This window comes from Ranitomeya imitator, chromosome 5 (assembly GCF_032444005.1).
Source record: "Ranitomeya imitator isolate aRanImi1 chromosome 5, aRanImi1.pri, whole genome shotgun sequence".
NCBI lineage: Eukaryota > Metazoa > Chordata > Amphibia > Anura > Dendrobatidae > Ranitomeya > Ranitomeya imitator.
Window position 1 is genome coordinate 147,348,179 of NC_091286.1, and position 22,905 is coordinate 147,371,083.

At 42.8% G+C, this 22,905-nt stretch overlaps 1 protein-coding gene across 9 annotated transcripts in view; it reads right to left on the bottom strand.

Annotated features, from left to right (window-relative positions):
- The window catches only part of LOC138681586 (uncharacterized), a 1,359,044-nt gene that overhangs the window by 409,202 nt on the left and 926,937 nt on the right, over window positions 1-22,905 (bottom strand). Inside the window, exon 7 of one of the 9 annotated variants that reach the window (XR_011321936.1) lies at window positions 2,884-2,985. The exons of the other annotated variants lie outside the window; for them this stretch is intronic. The gene's annotated coding sequence lies outside the window, so the exon portion shown is untranslated. Of the gene's footprint in view, window positions 1-2,883; window positions 2,986-22,905 lie in introns of those variants that run through there. 9 annotated transcript variants of the gene reach the window in all.

Consider the following 22,905-nt stretch of genomic DNA (forward strand, 5'->3'; position numbering starts at 1 on the left):
ATAATCACAACCCTTACCCCAAAACAACCCTAATGTCAACCCTAACCATAACCCTAATCAAAACCCTAAATCCAACACACCCCTAATCCTAATCTCAACCCTAACCTCAAACCTAACCCTAATCCCAATACACCCCTAATCACAACCCTAACCTTAACCCTAATCCCAAACTTAACCCTAATCCCAAGCGTAACCCTAATGCCAACCCTAACCCTAATACCAACCCTAATCCAAACCCTAAACCTAATCCCAGCTCTAACCCTAACTTTAGCCCCAACCCTAGCCCTAACTTTAGCCCCAACCCTAACCCTAGCCCTAAGGCTACTTTCACACTTGCGTTGTTTGGCATTCCGTCGCAATCCGTCGTTTTGGACAAGAAACGGATCCTGCAAATGTGCCCGCAGGATGCGTTTTTTGCCCATAGTATTGCCGACGGATCGTGACGGATGGCCACACGTCGCGTCCGTCGTGCACTGGATCAGTTGTGTTTTGGCGGAGCGTCGGCACAAAAAAACGTTCAATGAAACGTTTTTTTGTACGTCGCATCCGCCATTTCTGACCGCGCATGCGTGGCCGTAACTCCGCCCCCTCCTCCCCAGGACATAGATTGGGCAGCGGATGCGTTGAAAAACTACAGCTGCTGCCCACGTTGTGCACAATTTTCACAACGTGCGTCGGTATGTCGGGCCGACGCATTGCGACGGCCCCGTACCGATGTAAGTGTGAAAGAAGCCTAACCCTAAATTTAGCCCCAACCCTAACCCTAAATTTAGCCCCAACCCTAACCCTAAATTTAGCCCCAACCCTACCCCTAACCTAACCCTACCCCTAACCCTAACCTAACCCTACCCCTAACCTAACCCTAGCCGTAACCCTACCCCTAACCCTAACCTAACCCTACCCCTAACCTAACCCTAGCCGTAACCCTACCCCTAACCTAACCCTACCCCTAACCCTACCCCTAACCCTACCCCTAACCCTACCCCTAACCTAACCCTAACCCTACCCCTAACCCTAACCCTAACCCTACCCCTAACCCTACCCTACCCCTACCCCTAACCCTACCCCTAACCCTACCCCTAACCCTAATTTTAGCCCTAACCGCTGTTCTCCTGCCGGCCGGCAGATGGAGACAGATGGCGGGCGCACTGGGCATGCGTCCGCCATGTTCTTCTGCCGGCGGCCAGGAGGAGCAGCAAGAGGATCCAGGGACCTAGGTGAGTATGCTAGGGTCCCCGAATCCCCCTATTTCTCTGTCCTCTGATGTGCGATCACATCAGAGGACAGAGAATTACACTTTACTTTTTTTTTTTTTTTTTTTTGCGGTCGCCGGTAAACAGTTAATTACCGGCGATCGCAAAACAGGGGTCGCTAAAACCGACCCCCGATCATGCTCTTTGGGGTCTCGGCTACCCCAGGCAGCCGAGACCCCAAAGATTCTCCCGGTGCCGGCCGGCGGGCGCACTGCGCATGCGCCTGCCATTTTGAAGATGGCGGCGCCCACCGGGAGACACGAGGAGCATCGGGGGAGCTAGGTGAGTATTGGGGGGCCACCTGGGACCCCTTTTCTCTGTCCTCCGATGTGCGATCACATCGGAGGACAGAGAAATTAAAAAGAGATCGCTTTTTTTTTTTTTTTTTTTTTGCGATCGCCGGTAAACGGTTAATTACCGGCGATCGCAAATGCGGGGAGGGTTAAAACCCCCCCGAATCATGTTCTCTGGGGTCTCGGCTACCCTCGGCAGCCGAGACCCCGGAGAAAATCGGCCTGTGGGGGGCGCTATACACTTTTTCCACAGCGCCGTTAATTAACGGCGCTGTGGTTTAAGTACCCTTAGCGGCCGCCGTTAAAAGGCGTATCGGCGGTCGCTAAGGGGTTAATGCAATGTTTGCACTGTTTGCAAACATTTCTATATGAAAAATATTATATATTTTTCTACAAATATACATATTTACCACTAGGGGGAGCATTTTCCGTTTTAGACCTCAAGCTGCTAAAGTAAGATTTAGCAGCTTTACTGTTAGCAGCAAAATTTGGGCAGTAACTGCTGACATCACCATTTCCCTCCCCTTTTGGGTGGTCTAATATCCCTGGGGCAGAATGAAGTGCAGCATCACAGGGCAGCATCATTTTGTGTGTGACTGCCCTGTGACCTACTATCACCAGCAGTTACTGCATCAGAGGCACAGCTTGTTTACAGAAGAACAGAACACAGTGGACTCAGCAGCATTTTTTGTGAATAACATTCTTGCTATCCCCCTTCCCCCACCTTAATCCCTGTCCTGTCAGCTGCCCTGCTCTCTCTCTCCAGGTGTCACCTCCCTCTCTGCAGGCTGTGAGTGCAGCTTACCAGAGATCACAGGGACTGTGTGTGAGGGGGAGGCGGAGACACAGCAGGAGAAACGTGTGAGGAGTAGAAGGATGTCTGCCCAGGACATGCCTGCCTGGAGTACAGAGGAGCAGGAAGGTAAATCACCTGCACTACCCAATCTCCATCCTCCGGCTCCAGTGAGCGCTTCTTCTGTCCTGCGATAGAGAGTAAGTGGAGCTTGGCAGATAGCACAGGGCTATAATAAAATGGCAGCTAGTCACACCTACAGCAGTGAGTTGTGCAGCCCACAGAGGCGTGCCCAGCTCACTGCTAATGTTAGAGATAGGGTCAGCGCCGGTCTATTTTCTCCTATGTCCATGGGGTGCCGTAATCTGACTGATAGTGCCCTGCTACTGCTGCAAAACCAAGATGTCAGCCCCCAGTGCATTCTTTAAACTCATATAACACTGAAATCTGTTTCACATGCATTTCAAACTTGCTTATAGCAGCATGTTATGCTACATTACAGTGATTTATTAATGACCTACAAACGCGGTACCTTCCCTTTAACGTTGCTTACTGTTTGCATGGTTTATAGATAAGACAATGTGAGTAAGTCTGTCTCCGTAAGTCTGGAGTCTATTTTGCTTCAGTGATTGACAGACTTATCTATCTGTAAAAGTTAAGAGAGGACATTTGTTAATAACTTACAAAATATAAGTTTTAGTGCCTCCTGCACTGTGATAGTTAGGGCCCTGTGGTAAATTTTGCACTCTACCCATGAAGTTACTCCATTGTACAGGGTCCATGTTCAGTCTGACAGGTACACTTTATACCATTTAAGCAACATATTCACTTGCTACTTAGAGAAGGTAAAATAATAACATGACAATGCTTATGAGTTCAATACAGAAACATTATAGCAAAGGTTACAAGGGGTAAATTCCCCATTGCCTTAAATGCCTTCTCGGTTCCAGTCAAATAGTGTTCCCATTGTGGCTGAGATGGTTTTCAATCTAGAACATTTTGTAATATTTTGATTTTGGACAGTATGACGCTTATTTCCTTTTTCTATGAATTTAAACAGTATGTTCTCCCACAACATCGCAGCAAACAAAGACTGCAGTTTACTAGACACTAGATCAGTTTGATAATTTTAGTTACACTATAAGGGTACCGTCACACAGTGGCATTTTGATCGCTACGACGGCACGATTCGTGACGTTCGAGCGATATATCTGTGACGTTCCAGCGATCTCGCTGTGTCTGACACGCTCCTGCGATCAGGGACCCCGCTGAGAATCGTACGTCGTAGCAGATCGTTTGAAACTTTCTTTCGTCGTCTAGTGTCCCGCTGTGGCAGCATGATCGCATGGTGTAACAAAGGTGTGCACGATATTGTATACGATGTGCGCATAGTAACCAACGGCTTCTACATCGCACATACGTCATGAAATTATCACTCCAGCGTCGTACATTGTAAAGTGTGACAGCAGTCTACGACGCTGGAGCGATATTGTTACGACGCTGGAGCGTCACGAATCGTGCCGTCGTAGTGATCAAAATGCCACTGTGTGACGGTACCCTTAGAGCTAACAAATTACTGACAAGTCAGACGTCAGAGTAAAATCATTACAGTTATGTTATTGAGTGCCATTATTTCATGAAAAACTCATTTGTATCAACCAAACAGTACAAGTAATAAAATCAAAAAGACATACTAGAAAAATTCACTGAAACATTTTAATATTATTTTAATACAAATCTTCTTTTTCTTCTCATCTTTCTTGACCTCAAATGTAAAAAGCATGCACTTTCGCATTAACGGTTTCTGACTTTCTGTACACCGGCTACAGAGGTGCAGTGATGCTGTCAAAATGAGGGGCACACATGTGCAAGATAATGTGCAAGATTTACACGAGCTGGAAATGATGACAACTTGTGCAAATGATGTTATCACGCTCGCAGGGGCATGATAACATGGAAAGATAACTGACTGGTAAGGGGAAACTAACGACCCATGGACTAGTCATTAGCAGAGGAAAAGGGAACCTTATAAATGTTTTTTGAAACATTTATTTAGCTGAATTATGTTATACAGGGCTGGTTAAGCAGGGAGTTTAACCATACATAGGTGAATGCAGCTGGGCTGGAGGTCATGGGGGCTGGACAGGTTCCTTTTAGAGCTGCTGTAGCCTTCTTGGCAGCCTCCTGAACCAATTTTATTCTTGTCTTTTCATCAGTTTTTGAGGGATGTCAGTTCAAGGTAATGTTACTGTTAAATTTAAGCCAGTGCTTAATGACCATCTTCACAGTGTTCCCATAACATATTTAATGCCTGGGAAATGTGTTTTGCACCCTTCACCCAGAGAGGTGTCATAACATGGAAAGAAAGCTGGCTAGACTGGGGAAACTAATGCAGGGAATATACTCATACATAGGTGAATGCTGCTGGGTTGGAGGGCATGGGGGACCAGACAGGTTCCCTTTAAGCTATATCTATTAATAGTACATGTAAATAACATAGGGTATTTAGTTTATCCTATTTTTAATCAAAAGACTGTAAAAGCCACCCCACCGCAACAAGGTGAACCCAATCAGGAAGGACCCTAAAGGTACCGTCACATTTAGCAACACTGCAGCGATATAGACAACGATGCCGATCGCTGCAGTGTCGCCGTTTAGGTCGTTGTGTGGTCGCTGGAGAGCTGTCACACAGACAGCTCTCCAGCGACCAACGATGTCGAAGTCCCCGGGTAACCAGGGTAAACATCAGGTTACTAAGCGCAGGGCCGCGCTTAGTAACCCAATGTTTACCCTGGTTACCATTGTAAAAGTTAAAAAAAACAAACAGTACATACTTACATTCCGGTGTCTGTCACGTCCCCCGGCATCAGCTTCCCGCACTGACTGGCAGCGCCGGCCGGCCGTAAAGCAGAGCACAGCGGTGATGTCACTGCTGTGCTCTGCTTTACGGCCGGCCGGCGCTGACACAGTGCAGGGAAGCTGATGCCGCGGGACGTGACAGACACCGGAATGTGAGTATGTACTGTTTGTTTTTTTTAACTTTTACAATGGTAACCAGGGTAAACAGGGCGGCGCTTAGTAACCCGATATTTACCCTGGTTACCAGTGAACACATCGCTGGATCGGCGTCACACACGACGATCCAGTGATGACAGTGGGTGATCAGCGACCAAAAAAAAGGTCCTGATCATTCCCAGCGACCAACGATCTCCCAGCAGGGGCCTGATTGTTGGTCGCTGTCACGCATAATGATTTCGTTAACGATATCGTTGCTACGTCACAAAAAGCAACAATATCGTTAATGAAATTGTTATGTGTGAAGGTACCTTAACTTTTGTAGTTCACCTCGCTGTGTGTCAACAAACCTCAGAATAGAGGGGGAGAAGAGCAGCACCCAGACCTGACTGTCATCTTGTGCTGATCAAACACATAAGTGCAAGCGCAGTAATCTTACAATCAGCCTGAAGTCATTGATAGAAGGGACCCCAGTGATGTGATATTAAATGATGGACCAACAGAAACTATGATATAAACTTATAGAAATCAGATACAAGTCAGATTGCCATAGGGGTCTTTTACTAATGTGTAGCACTACGGTTCATACCACATAGCTCCATGGCATTTATCCACCCTTACAGAAATAGCTCATCAAGAAACATCTTATCAATTATGACTAAGCATCAAGCTCATAACAAGCGATTAAACTGCTGAGAAGCAAAACCTTATCTATGGTAACGTCATCATACTGAACCATGAAAAGCACAATAAAGTTTTTTCCAAGAAAGTAAGATTTAGATACATTACATCATAAAGCTGACTCAAGGAAAGGTCAAATATTACACCTGCATCAATAGGTCAACAAAAACTCACAGGAGTTCTGCAATGTTATGGAGCTAGTAGTTCATTAGATGACACTTTTGCTCTTATTGTTTTTACAAAGTATTTTGTCAATTATGTCGATGTACATGATGGATAATGGGTGAATAGATTATGAATGACAACAAACCACCAAAACATAGTATGACCAGACTGCCTGCTACTGTATATGTTTACTCAGTATAGGTTCAATTTAGACAGAACAAATAAATGAACACTCATGCTGCTCCCATCTGCTTAACCCCTTTACACCCGAATGTGGTTTGCACGTTAATAACAGAGCCAATTTTTACAATTCTGACCACTGTCCCTTTTTGAGGTAATAACTCTCGAATGCTTCAATGGATCCCAGTGATTCCAAGATTGTTTTTTCATGACATATTGTACTTCATGATAGTGGTAAAATTTCTTTGATATAACTTACGTTTATTTGGGGAAAAAAAAATTGGCAAAAATTCTGAAAATTTTGCAATTTTCCAACTTTGAATTTTCATGCCCTTAAATCATGGAGGTATGTCACACAAAATACTTAATAAATACCATTTCCCATATGTCAACTTTGCATTAGCACAATTTTGGAAACATCATTTTTTTTTGGTAGGACGTTATCAGGATTAAAAGTTGACCAGAGATTTTTCATTTTTCCAACAGAATTTTCAAAACCGTTTTTTAGGGACCACCTCACATTTCAAGTGAGTTTGGAGGGTCAATATAACAAAAAACACTCAAAAGTGACACCATTCTAAAAACTGCACCCCTCAATGTGCTCAAAACCATATTCAAGAAGCTTATTAACCCTTCAGGTGCTTCATAGGATGTTTTGGAATGCTTTAAAAAATGAACATTTAACTATTTCACAAAAAATTTGCTTCAGATCCAAATTTTCTTATATTCCCAAGGGTACCAGGACAAATTGCACAACAACTTTTGGGTCCAATTCCTCCTGAGTACGCTGATATCTCATATGTGGGGGTAAACCACTGTTTGAAAATAAAAAATTATATTTTTTCCACAAGAATTATCCTTTCCCCCCAATTTTTTATTTTCCCAAGGGTAACAGGAGAAATTGGAACCCAAAAGGTGTTGTGCAATTTGTCCTGAATACGCTGATTCCCCATATATAAAGAACGCCGTTTGACTTTTTCAATGCAAAATTGAGATCGGATGTCATTTTGCGCTTGGAGAGCCCCTGATGGGCCTAAACAGTGGAAACTCCCCATAAGGGACCCCAGTTGGGAAACTAGACCCCCCCCAAGGAACTTATCTAGATGTGTAGTGAGCACTTTGAAGCCCCAAGTGCTTCACAGAAGTTTATAACATAGAGCCATGAAAATAATCATATTTTTTCCACAAAAATGATCTTTTCGCCAGCAATTTTTTATTTTCCCAAGGGTAGCAGAAGAAATTGGACTCCAAAAGATGTTGTGCAATTTGTCCTGAGTACGCTGACACCCCATATGTTTGGGTAAATCACTGTTTGGTCGCATAGCAGAGCTAGGACTGGAAGGTGCACCGTTTGACTTTTTCAACACAAAAAGGGCTAATAGGAATTTTTTTTACAACAAACTGGGGTCCATTTTTTCCTGAGTTCACCAATACATGTAACCGGGAAAGATATTTCAGGCACAGTGCAAAGCTCAGAAGGCGAGGAGCGCTAGATTTTACTGTTATGGTTTGCAGGTGCCATAACCCACTGGGAGAGCCCATGAGTTGCCAGAACAGCAGAACCCCCCATAAGTGACCCCATTTTAAGAACTACACCTTTCAATGAATTCATCTTGGGGTGCAGTGATCATACTGACACCATGAGTGTGTCACAGAATTTTATACCATTGGGCAGTGAAGGCAAAATAACTACATTTTTACCTCCAAAATGATGTTTTAGCCAAAGATTTTACATTTTCGCACAAGAAGTGGGTAAAAATGGCACCCAAATTTGTCCCATCATTGCTACCGAACATGGCAATACCCATATATGGCTGTACAGTACTACTTAGCCATACGGAGAGACTCGGGAGGAACAGAGCGCTATTGTAGGGAGGAGAGCCAGTTTAATGGTCTCTCTTGTGTGTCTGGGCTGGAACTATAGGGGATGTCACCATTATTCTGTAGGGGAAGAGATTTCTGACCGAAGCAGTTCAGGACACCTGACTGATGGGGACGGGTCTGACTTAAATAGCGGTGTGCAGTTGAACGTTTTCGGTCCTTACTTGGACCTCTTCAGAACAAACTATTTCAGTGGTGTGGATATCTCCTTAATTATATTGTCTAAATTATAAAATAGATGTAATTATAGATATTATTTTTATAATAATAGATAAAAAGTGCATGTTGCCTAGGTTTGATGCATATGGGAACTGAGTGTCCATGTATGTTAGCCGGGGTTCTGTGTGTCCGATAAGAGGGGTCAGCACTTTTGTTTGCTGCGAGCTGCGTCGCTGTTGGTCTGCGCTGACCCACAGGCAACAGGCACTTTTTATCTCCCACTGAGACAATATAGTAACATAGTAACATAGTAAGGCCGAAAAAAGACATTTGTCCATCCAGTTCAGCCTATATTCCATCTTAATAAATCCCCAGATCTACGTCCTTCTACAGAACCTAATAATTGTATGATACAATATTGTTCTGCTCCAGGAATATAATTAAGGAGATATCCACACCGCTGAAATAGTTTGTTCTGAAGAAGGTGTAAGTAAGGACCGAAAACATTCAGCTATTATTGTCTGGATGCATAATAAATTAACCACTTTTTTCTTTGAATTTTGAGTGCCAAGTTTTTTTAGACTATTGATTATGGGACGGATACCCTACTTGTGCACCAACAGCATTTCAACAACGGAGTGCCGTGTTTTTCTTATATTAAATAGTGGTGTGCGCGGGAAGACAGGACTTTTGGTGGGGAACCAGAGTGTGAACACAGAGACAGTTGACTCCCTCTCGACAGACCCACGCCAGCTATCCATTCCTCCATACCCGGTTAGCAAGTCCATCCTGACTGACTACACACAGCTCAGAGAGAGCTCCTCACTGTGTCGTGACCGGTACAGAGTGCATAGCTTAGCTCCGCTTACCACCGTTTAGGCACCGCTCAGCCATATCCCTGTGGTTCCCACTGAGAACCGACATGCGCCTGAGGCTGTGATCGCTGGACTGTGTACTTTTTCTGCGGCCTTGTCTACTGAACTATTTGCTACATCCACTGTACCGTGGACCTACACCTCTTCAACATCTTATGCCCCTGCCAGGACACCATGTGCCAAAGGACCTGGAGGATTCATCACTGCAAGGAGACAGTGCATCGCCTTTCTGGGGGACTGGATCGGAGACATCTCGTGCCACCTACGGCCCCACCGAGGGATCTTCCAGCCACCTTCCTCCAGTGCACAGAGACTGATAAGTTAACCCTTTGTTACCTACTGTATTTGTCTTTTCCTCATCCGCAAATTCGTATTTTTTACCCCCTGCTTATTCTACCACTGTTATATATAAAGAACCTGTTAACCCTTGCTCTGTCTCCTGTATGTCACTGCATTCTACACACCTGCTAGCATCCTACACTATTTGCCTCCTGGACCGCAGATTTTCCTAGAACAGTTTGTGAACTCCATATACAGAGTCCCTAATTGCTAGAAGAACAGAATCCCCCCTCAAGTGACCCCATATGGGAAACTATACCCCTTGAGGAATTTATCTACAGGTGTAGTGACGATTTTGACTCCATGGGTATTTTCCAGAAGCAAGCAGCAAAGAATGTTGCCGAGTGAAAATTGCAAACTGCCGTTGTAGTGATCAGTATGCTGTAGTGACCAGTACGTTGCTCAGCCTGTGCTTCTGGAGGCATGCACCCGTAAGTTAGGCGGATTCTTGTTGCTTCAGAAATGCCAAATGTGGACGCAATATGTGGTTTAGGTACACTGTGGGGCTCAGAAGGGAGGGAGGGCATTTGGATTTGGGAGCAGAGAATTTGCTGAATTTCTTTTGGCGGGTGAGGAGCCATTTCTCTTTTCCAGAGCCTTTGTGCTACCAGTAACGTGGAAGCCCCCTATATTTCCATTTTACTGTTTTTAAACAATATTTTACCTCACAAAATGTATCCTCTGCGATCTCTTGCTGTAATGTCAGTATTGTCTTTTGCTTCCTCCCCTGCCCAGGAGGACAGCACATGAGGGGAGAACACAGCACAGGAAGGGGAAAGACAGCAGACAAGGGGGATAGCACATGGGGTAGACAGGTCAAAGAAGAGAGCACAGACGGCAGAAGTCAGCACATGGGGAAAGAGAAAGTGGACAGATGGGGAGCGCATGGGGCGAGATTCTCAACGCTGCAAAGCCTGCCCCCATCGTGACATTACTGCCGTCCTGATGCGATAGCACCGGGCCTCCATCTAGTATTATAATAGTTCAGATTAACTATTGCCTCATTTCTTTATACTTGGTGAAACTGGTAGTATTATCCCATAATTTCTAACTAAATGTATGCCTGCCAGAAAAAAAACAATCCATTCCTTATTTTGCATAGAAAACCTAGTTCACTTTTACTGACATGTATCTACTATTTTACCATTACTAAAGACTACAATTGGTCCTCTGTGTAGAGAGAGCTGCATTAACACCCAATAAGTCGACAATTGTCCTCTCACATGAGAATGCTTAATGATCAGAAAATCTTCTACTAGCTGCCTGAAAACTTACAAAGATTGCAGGATCTTAGCAGGCTGTTAAGAGGATTTATTTTCAATGAGTCTGGCGATTACCAGTAACAGGATCGCAACTACTCTGATGGTCCACGAGAGCTGAACACACTTTCTTGTGCCTTATGCCTCAGCTGATGTAATATAAAACTTGTCACAACTAACAGTTTTATGCGGCTCAGTGGGTGTCTTGTTATTTCCCTGTGCCCAACCACATTAAGGAAATCTTCCCTTTTGAATCCAACAAGATCTACACGATGTCACATGACATTCTATCTTGCTGAAAAAATATTTTAAAGTCCACAGATAAAACAAAGTGTTATACTTTTCCAATAAGGTAATTTTTGGCCTATTGCTTAATCTTGTATTTAATTATACTGTTATTATTACATTTATTCATACTGGTTATCCACAAGTTGTACTAAGTGTAGATTAAAAATGATCTAGATTTAAGACAACATTGTCATATTCTTAGGAGTAAGAATAATCCTAAATTCGCATGTTTGAACTTCACTTTGGGATTCGCTGCGTAGTCATTTATGGCTGGCACTGTGGCCTTATGTCCCATGTACTTAGCCGTCCGAAAAAACTGCTCTGACTGTAAGAAATGCTGTTTCATGTAACAGCTCTTACCTTACGTTTATTAACCATATGGAAGCCTTTTCTTTGAATTTCCATAATAGAAAATGATCTCATTTCACTGAAATAGGCTGTGACTTTCCCAACACTTTAGGTTTGACTCTAGGAATGACTATTAAAATGAAGAGGCTGCAGGGCTAGTAAAAATACCACAGCCTATTTATAGTATTATCGTACACGACACTCATGACCAACGACTTTACGAGGAACTAGAGAACTTGGTGGCCAGGAGAGCAGGTGTGCAGAAAAAATTAAGATATGACCATGGTCCATTTACCCTCAGGATATTGGCTTGCTGAATATGCATGTTTTCTCAGAAGGACTCAGACTTCTCTGGAAGTGGCTTACCTCCGTGAAACAAAAGGATTGGGCAGTCGTAATCCTTACTTCCCTCAACACTTTCTATCTTGGAGAGTCAGGAGGCCTCGTTCACATTAGATGGTTGGAAAGCCCCAACAAAATCAACAGGTCTGACCAATATATGTATACAACTAATATCTAAGACCAACTTCATACAACAGCATCACAGAAGTTTAGCAGAATACGAGCTATTTGGTGCTGACTTTGAAGAGAATTGCTTACCACTAGGGTACATTCCTTATGAGGTGATACAGTATTATCTAGAAACTTATGATGATATGTACAGTCATGGCCGAAAATTTTGGCAGCCTTGAAATTATTCAAAAAAATAAAGTATTTCTCCCAGAAAATTATTGCAATTACACATGTTTATTTCCTAGGTGTGTATTGGAACAACACAAAAAAAGAGAAAAAAAGGCAAATTGGACATAATTTCACACAAAACCTCCAAAATAGGCAAGACAAAAATGTTGGCACTTTTCCAAAATTGTGGATAAACAACTTTTTTTTCAAGCTTGTGATGCTCGTTCAAACTCACCTGTGGCAAGTAACAGGTGTAGGCAATATGAAAATCACATATGTAAACATTTTAGTCCATGAAGTCCAAAACCACATTCATCAATGTCTACCACAAAAAGAACCCCCCCACACACTGGACAGGCTGCAGAATGTATAGTTTTATCTGTATCAAAAGACTTGATTTAATACACACAAATTATTGTAGTAATGCCTCCTTTGTAAAACAGATCAGATGCGGTTCCACATGTAATAAGTAACACATATTATATAGCAAGCAGCAACCATGTTTATTAGTGAGGTTTCTAATGATACCACCATTAAATTATGGATAGTGTCCCGGACACAGTGGCCTATAACGAAACCCCAATATAATGCTCAGCGCATATAGTCATTACTGACTGTATAAACACAGTGTTCGCTTAATAACATAATTATCAGAGCATAATTACCTTAGTGGGACCACACGAGACCTGCGTTAAACCTGCGAACACTGTGTTTATACAGGCAGTAATGACTATATGCACTGAGCATTATATTGGGGTTTCATTATAGGCCACTGTGTCCGGGACGCTATCCATAATTTAATGGTGGTATCATTAGAAACTTCACTAGTAAGCATGGTTGCTGCTTGCTATATAATATGTGTTACTTATTACATGTGGAACGGCATCTAATCTGTTTTAGATAGGAGGCATTACTACAATAATTTATGTGTTAAATCAAGTTTTAAATCTTTTGATACAAATAAAATATATTTTTTAAAACTATACATTCTGTAGCCTGTCCAGTGTGTGTGGGGGGGTTTCTTTTTGTGGTAGAATATGAAAATCACACCTAAAACCAGATGAAAAAGTGAGAAGTTGACCCAATGTTTGCATTGTGTGTCTGTGCGTGCCACACTAAGTATGAAGACTAGAAAGAGGAGAAGAAAACTGTCTGAGAACCAAAATTGTTGAAAAATCAACAATCTCAAGGTTACAGGTCCACTCCAGAGATCTTGACGTTCTTGTGTCCACGGTGTGCAACATAAGTTTAAAATCCATGGCACTGTAGCTAATCTCCCTGGACGTTGCAACATAGGATAGTCTGGAAGGTGGATAAGCAGCCCCAATTAAGCTCCAAAGAAATTCAAGCTGTTCTGTAGGGTTAGGGTGAATCAGTATCAACGCGAACTATCAGTTGACATTTGAATTAAATGAAAGGATGACCCCACTGCTGACAAATAGACATAAAAAGATAGCTTGCAGCTTGCCAAAATGTACGTGAGTAAGCCAAAATCCTTCTGGGAAAGCATCTTTTGGATACATGAGACCAAGATAGAGCTTTTTGGTAAAGCACATCATCCTGTTTACTGAAAATGGAATGAGGCCTATAAAGAAAAGAACACAGTACCTACATTCAAATATGGTGGAGGTTCAAATATGTTTTTTGTTTTTTTTTTGCTGCCTCTGGCATTGGATGCCTTGACTGTGAATTAATAATTCTTGTATATCTGTGATCTGATGTCTTATTCCAGAAAAATCCACGTTTTTCTTATGTGTAAAGGAGCTGTTCCAGGCTATGGGATGGACACTGATCTTCATGAGGTGTGATATGTAATAGCTGTTCCCTGCTTTCCTGATCTCACTGGAGAGCTATGTGTGACTACAAGGCCATGTTCACACGTTCAGTAGTTGGTCAGTATTTTACATCATTATTTGTAAGCCAAAAACAGGAGGGGAACAGTCAGAGAAAAAGTTTAATAGGAACACGTCATCACTTCTGCATTTTTTTTTACCCATTCCTGGTTATGGCTTACATATACTGAGGTAAAAAACTTACCCAATACTGAATGTGTGAACATGGCCTAACTGTCACATTTACAGGTTTCTCTCAGGGCTTCATCTTCCATAACACAGGCAGACAGGGTTGTTATATTGCTTCTGTGAGAACTGCAAAAAAAACTTATTTGCAAGAAAACAAAGTTGATTTCTCCTGTTCTGCGTTAGAATCATGTCTCACACTGGTAGCTCCCCTTCTATTTAAAATAATCCTTGGAGGCAGATTCTCATGCAAATCAGTGCCGCCACATAGGCTGGAATAGCTCATTCACATATAAGAAGCTTCAAATCAGTGCTAGGGGCAAGGTTAGACTAGCAGGAATGATAGCAGCTTGTCCTCTAGTGATAATTCACTACTAAATAAATACTGATTATGCCGAAACAGCAAAATACAGCCCAGTAAGTGACATATCAGTGGAATCAGGGTTTCTGCACCTACATCTTGGTGCTCTTAGATTCCATAGCAAAACCGACTGACAGATTTCCTTTAATTATGGCCACCATATATTTTAAAGAATCACACGGCAATTGTGGACTTGTTATAAATTCTGATTTTCACCACTATGCCCCTAAAACTAACTATTAGTTAAAGCATAGAAATAGTTTATAAACAAGAACAGTTAAGTAAGTTATTAGAATTCTTTTTGTTTGCAAACAAAAGAAAATCATAGATAATGTTTGCGCAAGAAGATTAGTAATTTATATTTTCTTACAGGAACGCCCAAAGGTAAAAATCAGCTAACAATAGCTGTGACAACACACTCGTTCAGCCAGTTCCTCGCCTTTTATTTTAGCTCCAGTATAAATACTGTAGCAGAACAGAGATCATGTAGATATTGCAGAGAAAGCGAAGCGTCATAACACAAGTGTAGCCTTAAACCACTCAGACGTTCATGTTTGCCGTCTAGACAGCTGATAGTATGTTTCTGTTTACTTGCAGCACCTGGACGTTCCAAAACCGAACTCCGACACGCACACGTTCGTACTAAACCCCTGCATATCTCAGTCTTGCTTTACACAAAGTCACACGTCGCTCGTCATGTATAAAGCACAGCTGCATGAAACCTGCCAAAGGAAATGAGAGCTGGGAATGTGCTGCCTAACCAGCACGAGCATACACCATTCTACAAAGGGAGCGCAACCATTGTAGGGGCAACCCGGAAATGCTGCTCAATTGCAATATGACCTCCATTTTAAGTCATTGTCCAGGCAGAGCAAAATATGTATTTTGAGTATCATAAAACCAAGAAAGTTTTTTGAAAAATGCAAAGATGCCATTATGTTTGTATAACACTTTAATTTCCAACTGGAAACATCTCCAAAATGAAAAGAAGGTTTACACTTTATGAAAAAGTACATATGTTGCAACTCTTTGCTGCCCTTCTGTTGCTGGCTTGTTTGTATTGCCGTTTTATTCTTAATTCAATATAGTTGGATGCAGTGCCAGCATTAGGGGTAGGCAGACTAGGCATCTGCCTAAGGTCCTCACTACCCCAGGGGCCCCCAGCCAGGGCATGCTGCTAATGGCAGCAGACCAGGTGGCCTCTCCTATCATCCCACCACTACCTCTGACGCAGTGGGCACAATGTCGTCATTTAAACGCGAACCACGCTGTGTCAGGCAGTGGAGCTGCTGAGGTGAGGGTACCCGCTGCAGAGGGGGAATGAGGAGAGGTGAGTATTGTATTAATTTATCTTTTAAATCAGTGAGTATGTGGTGGCCATAATACTGTACGAATATGAGGCTTCATTATACTCCTATGGGGGCCTGCATTACACTCTTATGGGGGGCTGCATAATACTCCTATGGAGCTGCATAATACTCCTGTGGGGCTGCATTTAACTCCTGTTGGGGCTGCAGTGTACTCCTGTGAAGTGCTGCATTATATTCCTTGTGGGGGCTGCATTATACTCCTATGGGAGAGCTGCAGTATACTCCTCTGGTGGTCCTATTGTTAGAAACTGGCTACATGAAACAGATTTGTTAGGGTACAACAAGGGTTCCACCAAGAGGTGGAAGTTATGTAAGTGTTCCATCGCTGAGACGCGCAAATCAGAACGGATGATAGACAGGATAGGTTCCTAGGGCACGTGCTAGGGTATGTCCCACCCCCACGATAACAGAGATGAGATCAGACACCGTGATAATTGAGGAACTATTTAAGGGACATGAGATTGAATGAATGGGTGAAATATTTTTTTCCCCCTGACAAGGGGGCACTGGCATAATCCGTCAGTTTGTGAGCCTTCACCTGCCACTGCAAGGGGCCTCTAAGGACATTGCTATATGCATCAAAACCTTTTCTCTTACACCCCCTGATGAACCCCCAGAACGGAGGGAGAAACGCATTGGGGAGGCTACATAACCTTATGGGTAACTTATTGACAGGTTAACATTAGGGTACTGCCCTTGTTAGGGCGGCAACAATGCATGGGCATGACATGGAGTGATAAATCAAAGAGTGCCCATTCCCCATTGTCTATTTAAAGGGGAGGGGAAAGGACCTCTTATTCCTATGTGAAGGAACATCTACACAACTGGCATGAAGAAAGGGCTACTTTGGTGAGATCATACCAACTTTTTATCTTGAGAACAGTTTTTTGCAGCACCTGCACTTTATGGATATTGTTTAGTTATCCATTTATGCATTGTGGTTATTAGCCCTTTTAAGGATATCATTAAAGGTTATGTTTTAAATTTATTTTTGCCTACCCTGCTGCAATAGTTGGTTCCTACTTTGGGAAGGTACTGAGTGTCAGAGTACATTCTGATGCACAGGTTGCTGTATAAAACACGGTCAGTAATTGGCAGCGCTATGGACACAGCACATGTCTGCTGGGTCCAATAGACTGTTGGCTTTTGAACGCAGTTGATTCTGCATGTGTTCATTGAATCGTGCGGAATCACTGCGTCCAATACATTGTATGGATATGCTAGTTTCCACTAGAGAAATAGACATGCTGCAGTCTGTAAAGATGCGCTGCATGTCCGTCTCCACAGGTGAGCCGTGGGCATCTCTGCACGCATAGTGGGCATGGGAATTCTTGAAATCCCATCCACTATGCTGTAACATCTGGATGCTGCGGGTTGGACACTGCGGATGTATGCAGCGTCCAAACCGCAGGGTTTACTGACCACGTGCACGTACCCTTAGGCTATGGGCACACGAAACATTTTTACAGCATTTTTTTCCACGCAGAGATGGTCTAAAAACACAATGGAATCCTTATGCAAGGTAAATCAATGACAATACTGAAGTGTTGTGCACATGATCAGTAAATTTCCGTGCATATTGGCAGTGCATTTTATTCTACAGCATGTCAATTCTTTTTGCGTTTCTGCAGAGTTTCAGCACCCATTGACTTCAATTGAGTGAGTCAAATCCGCAGCAAAAATGCAGGTATAAAAAATGTTTGCGGATTTGCTGAGTTTTTGTATTGCGTTGTACCGTCTTTCTATGGTGTTTCTGGAGCACCCCCAAGGGCTAGGGGTACTCAGACTGGGTCCTTCAGTTCTCAAGGGGGATGTCATGGTGGCTGACCCGGTCCGTGGCCCTCGGGAGATCCGTTGAAATAAGGGAAAGGTCTTTAAAGGGGAAATGTTCGTGACACCACCTGTGGTATTCGGTCAGGATGACCGACGTTGCTTTAAGGGGTCCGCTGGGGTGATGTTATGGCAGCTAGATGGTATACCTTCCCACAGGTGAAGTATGTCCCCAGGGCTTCCCAGTGTGTAGATGGTGGATGGTGTGAGGTGCAGTGAAGCACAAGGACACAAAGTTGCAGTCTCTTTAACTTTACTGAAGGCTTCAGCATCCACAGTCCAGGGTACCAGACCACAGGGCAGGCAGAGTCCGGCCGGTTTGGAGGCAAATCCAAAGTCCCCTTATCCAGGTGGAAATCAGTAGCCTTCCTTTGCACTGCAGTGTTGTAGTCCCTTACTGCTAAGATTCTCATAAGGTCCTCACAACTGTTGTAGATGTTACAGATGTTATGTCTCTCTCTGTCCCCCGGATAGGATAGGACAAACCCATATGACTGGTGGCTTGAGGCTGTTTGTAGGGACTCTAGCACGCCCCGACCTCTGAGGGGTGCCACCGTGCCTCCTAGGTGTAGGTGCGGGAAGGTAACATGCAATTAGCTGTCCTGCCAGTCTCTGAAGTAAAGCGTAGAGATCCTTACTCCCTCAGTATTCTGGCTACTGGGATTCTGCGCCTCAGAAGGAAGCAGCCTGCTCCTGGCTGATCTCCCTCTGATATCCTCTCCTTTGCTTTGCTTTCCTTCACGCTTGCTGCAATATGTTCTGCTTTCTCTCCGTCTGTTTCCTAGGAGCTGCAGCACTTCATGCCACAGAGCTCCTCTCCCTCTGTCTTCCTGACAGGAACTGCACCTTTTCCCTCTAGATCAGGATGTTCTTAAAAGGGAGTTCACCTTAAACAGGCTTAGAGCTCCCCCTTCTGATCTGGAGTGTGAACATGTTGCATGCATTGTGTTACCTGACAAAGAGTTCTCCTTCATCGCCTCCAAACGTAACATCACTCCCCCCTAGAGGAGAATGATATTACAGCAATGACCAGGACCCTGGGGCACTGCATTTCCCACGCGGTCATCTGTGTGACAGTGTGGGAAACACTGGCATGGTGGTTCTTATTGGTGGTAACGCAACCGCCGGTAAGACTGTTGGTCACAGCGCAGTCTGATCATGCTGTCTGATGTCAGCTTGATCCCGCAGCTGTGACTGCGACCCGCGGTAATGTTACCGCCAGTAATGTCAGTCACAGAGCTGCAGGATCATGCTGTCCGATGTCAGTGTGATCCCGCAGCTGTGACTGTGACCCGCGATAATGTTACCGCCGGTACTGTTGGTCACAGCTCTGCGGAATCATGCTGTCCAATGTCACTGTGACCCCGCAGCTGACTGTGATTTGCAGCGGTGACCTGCAGTAAAAAGCTGGTGTGGGCCAATTACCTCCTGTCAGTGTATTGCCGGCTCTCTCAAAGTGATGAGGATCATCGTGGGACATCATAGATTATCTTCTCTGCGGACAGGTCAGCAATATTTGTAGTTTATTATTTTATTTTTGTTGCTGGAGACGTTGGCTTCGGTGGATTAGGCGTTCGGTAAGTATGGTTTAATTAAGATTATTAAAGAAGTCTGTGTCATTATTTCAAGTAACGGACTTTATTCTGGGTGTCTGTGTTTTTATACACTATCACTATGCGGTTACTATTGGATAGGTGTCTTATAGACGCCACTCCATTACTAACCTGTGGGCTTGATGTCACCTGACAATACAAAAGTGTCATCAACCCCACAAATATGAACCCCACTTGCCACCGCTACAGGCTAAGCACCAGATTTGGAGCATCTTAATGATGCGCCTTTTCTGGGGTGGCTGAGAGCTGATGTTTTTAGTGTGAGAGGGGCCAATATCCATGACCCCTTCATAGGCTATTAATATCAGCCCGCTGCTGTCTGCATAGCCTTTGCTGATTATTAACTATATGGGTGTTCCACATAAATTTTTTCGGGGTCCCCCATTTTAACAGCCAGTAAAGGCTAAGTATACAGCTGTGAGCTAATATTAATAACTCAATATATAGATACAAAAAGCAACAAATCTCAGCCAGAAGCATCACTATACTTGCTTCTCCAATATTATAGCTAGTTTAAAAAAAAAAGTGGACGAATAAGCAATATTACTAAAATATGAGTGCATAAAAGCACTCACAGACCACTATAGCGCACAGAAGCATGATAAAATCAATAAAATTTATTGAAAGACAAAATTAAAAACAGTACAAAAAATACAATATGAGGATATCAAAAAAAGACTCTGACAAAACTCCATTTTAAAGCAGCACAAATGTACTGATATATCTCCTGGGAAGCATACTAGTATCTTAGTAAACAATGTAACCTTGGTTTAATGAAGAAGGCTCACATGCAAATCCTTTAAGGTCCTAATATTGTGGTAAATAAACCCGGATACTGTTAGCCTACTTTCACTATGATACCCATAAAAATATGAAGTATTGGAGTTAATGCTTACCCATGTTTGAAAATCGCTGCAGGAGTGCCCCGACGCGCGTTTCGCCAATCACGTGCTTTCTCAAGGGGAGTGTGTCCTCTGCCCCCACCTTACCTCCTTAAATACCCCACTTGTGTTCCGGTCCGCCAATCCTGTGTCGCATGTGCAAACGCTCACCTGGTCACCAGGTGCATCAAATCCGGTATTCCATTCCAGCGCGTGTTGGAGGAAATACCTCCCAGATGTCATTAAACACACACCGGAAGTTGCAGGAAACCTTCGTTCATGCATAGGACAAGGTGCGCGAATGCACATGCGCATATCGGCGCCATTTTAGAGAAGCCTACAGAACTCTACCAACATCCTTTGTCCCACCTTAGTGAACTGCGCTTGCGTGTCCAGGTGCCATCTTACATACAGCACTGTATGAAGAAAAAATGCGCGTGCGCAAACCGGCACCATCTATGTGAGCTCCGTCCTCAAGACCCATCTTTCTTGAAGTAATTATATTGATTTAATAGGGGTGCACATAAATATGTTATGATCTCGGGGGATGTTATTCCCCGATAGTATCTAGACATGTCTCAAAATATGGAATGAAAATTCTTACTAGGTACAAGGCTTCACTGCACGGGATGAAGTGTACAAATACGCATGCGCCCATCGGCGCCATTTTAATGAAGCCCATAGAGGAATACCCTCATCACCTTGCCCCAAGATATTAAACTACGCCCGTGTCACAAAACCACATGCAATACTACATGCGGATAGATATGCGTGCATATATCAATGCCATTGTATATGGAGTCCACCAAAAAAATAATCTTTAAAAATAATATCACCTAATCCAAAAAGAAAGAAAAATAGTTAAATAACTAGGCATATGTCAAGTATATAGCAAAAAAATATACATTATTTCATAAGATCATCCAAGAAAACATATATGAAAAAGAAAAAGATGGCTTATTCTTCAATACATAAATATCCAATTATCAAGGTAAACACAAAAAAATTGCATTGCACATGGATGTGATATTGTGGAATATAGTATGAACTTATCCTATAAAAAGCACAAATAAGTCCATTGTTTGCTATGCTAATGTGAATATGAACAAAAGTGTTATAAAAATAATGAAAAAATAAAATAAAAAATAATAATTACAAAATACTAATATTCATAATAAGTGATCATATTCCAAGTGAACACTTAAGTATTAATTTTGTGCATCTGCACCGTCTACACCAACTACCGACTGGGGACATCACGAAATCATAAAAGTCCCCACCGGGAGCACCTACAGGCGGGCTCGATGAAGTGATGATTAAAAAAATACATAAAAATTAAAAGTGTGACTGAAAATAATAAAAAAGACATACAAAAAAGAAAGAGAAAATTATCCTTGACAAATGGACATCCAAATACTCCGTCCAAATCGTCATTGAGTCCATAAGATGTTCATGATGACACATAGAGTCTTTCAAGATATCCCTGATGCTTCTCATGCATGATGATTGTCATAGACATTATTCCGAAACAAAAGAAGGTAAGGAGGTTGGAGGTAGATCTTCTTTAGGTAGAGATAGGAACCAATATCGCCAAAATCTCACATTAATGCTGATAAAGATATATGAAAAAAGAAGAAAATTAAAAACACACAAAAACACAAATTTTTTTTGATATCCTCATATTGTATTTTTTGTACTTGCAGAGCAGATAAGGAGTGGCTCAGACTGTTATATACAGGTGCTCAGGAAAAATATCTTAATAGTCTCGAAAAAAATCCGGCACACTGTTTTTCCAAACACGGTGAAATTTATTAGAAATGTAAATTTATTTCATTTCGTATTCAAGCAAAATGCGCACAAAAAGGACCAAAAAGGTACATAAAGTAGGTATCAAGATCCACATGAGGTAGGTATCATATTTCAACGTTTCGGCTATAGCATTAGCCTTTATCAAGAGATACCAAAAAGATGTGACTCGAGTGCTCAGGAAGGTCCGGAGTGCGGTATTTTTTGTACTGTTTTTAATTTTGTCTCTCAATAAACTTTATTGATTTTATCATGCTTCTGTGCGCTATAGTGGTCTGTGAGTGCTTTTATGCACTCATATTTTGGTAATATTAATAACTGTGGGTATTACCCCATTCCCAGGCTATAAACATCGTCCCTGAGCCATCGGCTTTCTCTCTGCTGGTTTTTAAAATTACACGGGAGCGCACGCCATTTTTGTTTTATTTTTTCTTTAAAATAAACAGTTGCTGTTTGGCCACAGCCTATGTATGTTCATTCTGTTATTGGTCCTACATAGGCTAGTGACAATTTGTGTGTAAGTTTGTGTGTATTTGTGTTTACTTATCAGGTTAGTAATGAGGGTGTCGGGCTGACACCTTTTCATTACTAAGGGTACCTTCACACATAATGATTTCGTTAACGATATCGTTGCTTTTTGTGATGTAGCAACGATATCGTTAACGAAATCGTAATGCGTGACAGCGACCAACAATCAGGCCCCTGCTGGGAGATCGTTGGTCGCTGGGAATGATCAGGACCTTTTTTTTGGTCGCTGATCACCCGCTGTCATCTCTGAATCTGCGTGTGTGATGCCGATCCAGCGATGTGTTCACT